An 8,389-nucleotide genomic window follows, 5' to 3' on the forward strand; every position below is an offset into this window, starting at 1 on the left:
TAAAGTTTACAATATAACCAAAACAAATCTTGTCATGCTGACCACCAAACGCTGAAAGGTTCTATGACATGAACGAAACAGAAAGCATCACCTGTCTATGAGATACGGAAAGCATGTTACGACACCTGAGGATCGGGCGGGTAGGGACTGACCGGCAGGGGAAAGGGGTGGGGACTGACCGGCAGGGGAAAGGGGGGACTGACAGGCAGGGGAAAGGGGTGACTGACAGGCAGGGGAAAGGGGTGGGGACTGACAGGGGAAAGGGGTGGGGACTGACAGGCAGGGGAAAGGGGTGGGGACTGACAGGGGAAAGGGGTGGGGACTGACAGGCAGGGGAAAGGGGTGGGGACTGACAGGGGAAAGGGGTGGGGACTGACAGGCAGGGGAAAGGGGTGGGGACTGACAGGGGAAAGGGGTGGGGACTGACAGGCAGGGGAAAGGGGTAGGGACTGACCGGCAGGGGAAAGGGGTAGGGACTGGCAGGGGAAAGGGGTGGGGACTGACAGGCAGGGGAAAGGGGTGGGGACTGACAGGCAGGGGAAAGGGGTGGGGACTGACCGGCAGGGGAAAGGGGTGACTGACAGGCAGGGGAAAGGGGTGGGGACTGACCGGCAGGGGAAAGGGGTGGGGACTGACCGGCAGGGGAAAGGGGTGGGGACTGACAGGCAGGGGAAAGGGGTGACTGACAGGCAGGGGAAAGGGGTAGGGACTGGCAGGGGAAAGGGGTGACTGACAGGCAGGGGAAAGGGGTGGGGACTGACAGGGGAAAGGGGTGGGGACTGACAGGCAGGGGAAAGGGGTGGGGACTGGCAGGGGAAAGGGGTAGGGACTGACCGGCAGGGGAAAGGGGACTGGCAGGGGAAAGGGGTAGGGACTGACCGGCAGGGGAAAGGGGTGGGGACTGACCGGCAGGGGAAAGGGGTGACTGACAGGCAGGGGAAAGGGGTGACTGACAGGCAGGGGAAAGGGGTGGGGGACTGACCGGCAGGGGAAAGGGGTGGGGACTGACCGGCAGGGGAAAGGGGTGGGGACTGACCGGCAGGGGAAAGGGGTGGGGACTGACAGGCAGGGGAAAGGGGTGGGGACTGACCGGCAGGGGAAAGGGGTGGGGACTGACCGGCAGGGGAAAGGGGTGAGGGGCAAAGCGGGTGCTGCAAGATGTTTCCTTGACAGCCAGAACACCATCAAGGATTCAATTGTATGTTTATTTGTTTATTCATTTACAGTCTGCTCATCTAAGATGATGATTTTCGACTGAAAATAATAATAATAATAACAATTATTATTATTATCATCATTATTATCATCATTATTATCATTATCATTACTACTACTACTACTACTACTACTACTACTACTACTACTACATGATCATTTCTGAAAATTAATGGCAGGGAAAGAATCATTCAACTTAAAAGGGGGCGGGTGAGATAGAGGAGGGGGGGGGGGAAGAGTACAACATATAGAATGGAGAGGGTGGGTGGCAGTGATTGGAGAAAGACAAACATAACATTGGAAGGATGTGTGTGAGTGGGCAGGGGGGAAGCGGGATTAGGACAGAAAATTGATCAATAATCAAATATTGTAATCCGGAATTGAAGAACTCGGGTTTCTCTGCAAATTACCCGAGGCCCTGATGACCGAATGGCAACAACTCCTGTACCAGATCGATTCATTCATCTTTGCCTGGCCCCAGTCCGCTGTGTGGTGGATGGTGACTGTTGGCAATAGTCCACACGCCGACACTGAGAAAGAGAGGGCTGTTCGTGTCGTGGAGTAAATCATCCTGCGTGAACCACGCACCTTGCCTTGTCAGGAGAAATGTAACTTTCAGTGATGAATCAGTCTGCTGTCTTTGGAATACGACAGGACAGTGAATGGGTTATCGCTGTATGGAAAGGACACTTTCAGTCTTTCAGTCACTCGTTGGGAATACTATGGGGCAAGATGCCATCAACTTGGTTTTGTAAAAGAAATGTATGTCATCAGATTCAAGAAAAGTGTCTCTCGTCAAGCCAGTGGAAGGTGACCCCATCCAGCCGCCTTAACACGCAGTTGTTAACTGATATTGTGTTAACGTCTACACGTTCAATTTGACTTACGTCCCTGGGTCTGAGTCCAACAGAACACATCTTGGATACGTCAGACACACATACCCAGCAGCGGTCTGTTGGCGGCTTACAGGAACTCTTCCAGACACCGTTCTAGGAATGGGTAGCCGTCACAGCCAGTGTCATCCACACCGTTGTCTGTTCCATACCCACATGATGACAAGACAATGCCGATCCTCAGGGTGGCCACACACCCTGCTGTCTCCTAGCGTCACTGTTTTCCTGTTCACGACTGCATAGGCTTCAGTTTGTGATACGTTTCCGTGTTTGATCGACTTCATTGAAAATCTATCCTTGTCTATAATAATAATAATTTCCATGCATGTAACATTTCGTTGAAAATATATTACACCTCCCAAGAATCTGGTCAGTGATAATGATTTCCATGCATGTTAAACTTTCAAAAACTTGTTTATTTCAAAAACTTCTCTCACAATGTGGTTTTGCTACGAAATGTCATTCTTCAATTACAAAATCATATTAGATTTCGAGATATTTGAAATACTTAAACAATATATTTACAGATTTTTAACAACTGCTTCGTTACGTTTAATCATCAGTGTTCGATGTTTGCAAAATGCACACGTGCTTCACACAGCTGGTCATACTGACCTTTGGAATCACAGTTCAGTTTTTATTTGTACAATCACATCTTTGTGTGCGATTCACAAACATTGCCCTTGGTAGTAACTCCAAACAAAACAGCTCTCTGCTTCTACTTCAAGACGATCTTGATAATTGTAGTAGAAAATTTCATAGAAATTGATAGAGAAATAGTCGACAATTTTCATGTTTATACGATTATTCTGGTTGTATCAGATTTTATGAGATGGGGTAAAGAACAGCCGATATAGAATATTGTTAGACTCGCTCAAGGATGTGACATGATACCTCATGTAATTATTTGGGCAGCACAATTACTTTAAAAATAGCAAGCCATTAGACGGTGCAATAGCCGAGTGGCTAAAGCGTTGGACTTTCAATCCGAGGGTCCCGGATGCGAATCTCGGTAACGGCGCCTGGTGGGTAAAGGGTGCAGATTTTCCCGATCTACCAGGTCAACAGATGTACAGACCTGCTAGTGCCTGAACCCCCTACGTGGGTATACGTAAGCAGAAGATCAAATACGCACGTTAATGATCCTGTAACCCATGTCAGTATTCGGTGGGTTATGGAGACACAAAAACACCCAGTATGCATGAACCACGACAGAGTCATCGGCAAGTCGATGTTGGTCGTGTAACGGAAACAACAAGAACCTGCTTTCAGCATATTTTGACGTAATGTGTGATACTGTGACAAAATAATGATAATTTGTTTTTGAAAATGTCTTCCGCCTTTCATCTCGAGTCCCACATGTACAGTCACACCCAGGTTCGTTTTCAGCAGTCGCAGCGGCGGCAGTCTACAGGGAACTATCAATGATAGGTCGCCAGGATGCCACACACCAGAGAAGCGCCTGCAATGTTGCCGAGGCAATGAGGTGGTGTTTAGAATTGCCTGTTCTGATTCAGCGTACGCAGGACACCGCCTGCTACCCCCCCCCCCCCCCCCCCCCGAGAGCACATAGCATACAGTAGAAGCCGGCTTTGGGCCGATAAAACCTACCTGTTCCAGGAATCGAATTTATAATCATTGCTTTTACGTTACTTCTTTGTATGTATTCCAAAGTGTGATATTTATAATTATTGCATTGATATTGCTTCTTTGTATATATTCCAAAGAGTGTGACCAGTAAATGTTTTTTTTTCTTTTTAATAATTTTGCCAAAACAAATTAAGTTATTTAGATTATCCATAAGCAGACATATACACAGAAATGCCTTTTTCGTGTTTCAGCTTAGGTCAACACAATGTTATCCCCGCATCGTTTGTCTTTCATAATTTTGTAACAATGTAACTGCCGATGTTACTGTCGATTGAGGTTTCTTTTAAAATTAGGAAACAATCTCGTGTTTAACTGAGACGAATGACAATGAACAGTTCTCAGATTTCGATCATGGTGATATACAGACATAATGGGGTCATATATTTCTTGTTTGTTTCTTTTTTCTTTCTTTCTACTTTTGAGCTGCTTTCTTAACTAGTCATTTCCACATTTCCAGATCAGACTGACTGATTATGAAGCCAAAACAAATAATTTTTGTACGTTTTTTTGTTTGTGTGTAGTGGTGCCTTTTGGGAGGGGGTTGGTTTTGTTGTTCGTTTCATTTTAATCGGCTGTGAGAGCTTCAGTTTTCATCGCATGACTTTTTTTTCGGGCATTCAAAGCCGTAAGCTCTTACAAGCTTTAGGAAGATTTTTGTCTCGTGTGAGTATCACGAAGTCAAGAAAAAATCTGTGTCGTTGTTGTTGTTTTGTCCTGTTTGGTTGGTTGGTAAGGTTTCTTTCGTTTCGCGCGCGCGGGCGCGTGTTTGTTGTTATGTCTGAGTGTGTGTGTGAGTGTGGGTGAGGGGTAGTGTTCTGGTGTTCATAGTTTTTCAGTACTTTCCCATTTTCTACATGAAGAAATAGATGTGAATTATGAATTAGAAACATGAAAATAAAACTTGCTCAACAAGGGCTGAGTGTAATTTTTTTTTTTTTTTTAATTAGCTTCGTTTGCCTGCTTCATTTTGTTTACATATACCAGCTGTGTTTTGGTGTATGATATAGTATCGATAGGGTACTGCTGTTTGATTATTTGCAGCATGATAATGTTATCCGAGAGTCCACTTGATTTGTTAAAGGTCCTTTTGACTGTGATCTTGAGCAGCATACTATTTGGATCCAATGGTTGTTGAATGCGTGTTATTAGGGTCCACCCTCTTGGATATCCGCACTTGAAATTTTCACTTTTGCATTGTCTACTTTTTTTTTCAGAAGATGGAATCAGTGTTGATTTTTTTTCTACCCTTTTCTGCCTGGAAGTGGCTGGGTGGGGCAGCAAGCGGGATATGAAGGGCCTCAGTCGCCTTCTTTTAAGCTATGTATTCCTACCATTACCTCTGCTGACTCGGCTATCTACATATCCGCGTGGAGATGTCGGTGACGACTTTCGGTGGCCAAAGTAGCATATCTGTGCCTTGACAAAAAGTGTGTTCTCAAATTTCACTCTGTCTTGTTTTATTGTCTTTTTTATCCCTCGCGTATTTCGTCTGCTAAGTGTACGAAAAAAAACTTTGACCTTTTCTTTCGCTCTCTTATTTCTATTTTATTTATGTTATCTTATTTTTTTGTTATTGTTTTTCTGCCTTTTTTCGTTTCTATCGTTCATCCTTTCTGTATATCGGGGCCATCCATCTAACGTGTTTCTGCACAGAAAGCCTGTACCTTTCTGTCAACCTGTTGTTCTGTCAATGGCAGGCTTGTTTGCTAAGCTGCTGTATGCTGATGGAGATTCAGTGTGATTGTCAACACCGGGGTGCACATTGGCTGGCCATTCAGGAGTGCTCTTTGATGTTTTTTTGTTTTTGTTTTTTGTTGTTGTTGTTTTTGTTGCTAACTGTGCTTGATATCCCTTCTTTACTTTTCTTTCTTTTTTAGCCCTGAGGAATGTCCTCAAAACGCTCAGAGCATGATCTAATTCCACAAATCATAAGGCTTTGTTGTTACCAGTGTCATGGATTAAAATGTTGTTACCAGTGTCATGGATTATTTATTTCTTGTACTTTTTATGTTGAAGAAACTTTTGTCTGTTATTGTTGTCTGGTTCGAGAACATTTTCTGACATACTTTCACTCAGAGCATGTCGTTTCCCGTGCTTTATACAACAGCAAATAAAGGAATAAACCATCTGCATCTGTAAACAACTCCTTTATTTTTCTGTACTCATACGCAATATTGTCCCTTTTTTAATTAAAAAAGAAATCCTGACTTTTTACTTTTTACACCATGTTGAGAATTTACATTTTAACTGTTTTTGCCTTTTGTATGCATTTCTTCTGATTAAGCTAGATAGTGCTGTATGTGTGAATAATCCTTAATTTATTATCCCTCAAGTGGTTTACTGTACGAATGGCACAGGGTCTGTTCCAATGCTTTGGCATATTTGATTTTTTTTTTCTCTGTTTCAGAGAAAGATTGTTGTTGTCATGCTGGGTGATGTGTTGTTACCGGGAAGGGTTTGAGTCCTGCATAGTTTTGGTCTTGCCTTTGCACCCTGAGAATGAGCTTTTGTGGTCAGTAGGAACACAAGCGCCAAGTCAGACGATGACATAATTATCCATATTATGGAACGGTCTCCTTCAGCAGCAGGCGCATGATACATTATCATGCCAGCTAGCACACGGTGAAACGGTGTTGTCCTATATACACAGACACACACACATAAACACACACACACACACACACACACACAGAGTCACAGACACACACACACACAGTCACAGACACACACACAGAGTCACAGACACACACACACACACACAGTCACAGACACACACACACACAGTCACAGACACACACACAGAGTCACAGACACACACACACACACACAGAGTCACACACACACACACACACACATACACACAGAGCATACCCTGAGGTCATCATGGGTTCTTTCGGCACGTTTCGCTGATCATACCCTTTGTTCGGAACTTCACATTATAAAGTAAGGCTTGTTAATGGATTTTAATACCGCCCTGCTTCAACTATCAACTTTGAACGTCTATCCCAGAAGATGTAATCGTGATCACAATGCAGTTCTATCAGCTATTCGGTTTCCATCTAATTCAGTGAGAGCATTTTCGCTGCCAGTCACCAACTGTCACGTGGCGACACTGCCGCCTTTTGATTGGTACTTTTCATGTCATGATGTCACGAAAACAACGGATTGGTGTTCATAATGTTCACTGAAAACGACGCGAAAACTGTTGCGTGTGACAGTTGTCACTTCACGTCCATGCTGCACGATGCAACGTGTTGCATGCAATAGACAGTCACTCCGTACAGCACATGCATCAGCCAACGTTGAACATGTTATCTAATAATAATAATAATAATAACATGCAGGCTTATATAGCGCAGTACCCCCATCTCAGATGGGGCCGCCGGGGCTCACCGCGCTTTACAATGAAATATACAAATTAAAGACAAAATGACGTAAAAAAAAATGTACTTAGTCAACACATGACTAAACATCTCAGCCAAAGACCATGTTTTCACTCCGATCTGTATCGATCTTTGTTTTGCTGACGGCAGGATTACGCTCAGTTCTAGACTGATTTGTTTTCTGAATTTCTGTCTGGTGGTGAACGGTATCGGTGTCTGGAACCACAGACGTTTTGAAGGATACTTCATCGTTGTGGAACTGGGCGGCAAAAAGTTTACTGTCAGCGCGATATTTCGAGAAAACATGGATGGGATTCGTGAAATTTTGTAGGATGGCAGGGCGTCATAGGGAAACATAAGACATGTTTTTTTTGTCTGCAGTTGGATGAAGGACAGACAGTGTGATAACCATCAAGCTGTCATAATCATACAACATTCCAAGACGGAGGAAAATTTATTTCAAGGTAAAAATGAGCAAAGTAGACAACTTTGGGAGGCTTTGGATGATGTATGCATCAAAACAGTATTTCCTCATGTTTTCTCCAGAATGGAACTCCCTGCATCTAGATACCAGTCTCTGTGAACCACCAAGCTCTGGTCCACTAGTCCTTGCTGACGATGATGTTTGAATGAACAGTGTTGCTTCCGTAGGCTAGGAGAGCGGGGCTGCAATTAGCAAGGACCGGGAGCAACAGTTGTATTTTACACGGCTGGATGCGTTATGTCCACTGTACCACAATAAATGCGACTGTTCCGCTTGACCAAAAAAATATAATTGAGATATTGCCACAAATAAATGATAAAAAATAGCAACTGAAGCTGCCGTGTGTGTTTGTGTGTGTGTGAGTGTTTGTGTGTCGATGTGTGTGCTTTTCTCTGAGGAACGCGCGCGCGCGCGCGTGAGTGTGCGTGTGTACTTTTCTCTGAGGAGTGTGTGCGTGTGTGTGTGTGTGTGTGTGTGTGCGCGTTTCTTTGAGGAACGTTTACCCCAAGTGATATCAAAGCAGTATCACTTTCCTACCATTGTTTTCTTTGACTTTTGATCTCCACGGGTGGATAACACTATGACCCCTGCACCGAACAGCTTGTCCTTGATGTCCAAACCAACAGTTCTTTAAACACCACTCTTTCTTTCTTTGGTTTTCTTTGGCGGAGGGAGTTGTATGTGTATGCAGATTCTGTGAATCGCAAAGAGTGAAAACTATTCATTCGTACAAAGACATTTCACACACTATTTACTTACTCCAT

The sequence above is a fragment of the Babylonia areolata genome, chromosome 10, assembly GCF_041734735.1.
Source record: "Babylonia areolata isolate BAREFJ2019XMU chromosome 10, ASM4173473v1, whole genome shotgun sequence".
Taxonomy (NCBI): domain Eukaryota; kingdom Metazoa; phylum Mollusca; class Gastropoda; order Neogastropoda; family Buccinidae; genus Babylonia; species Babylonia areolata.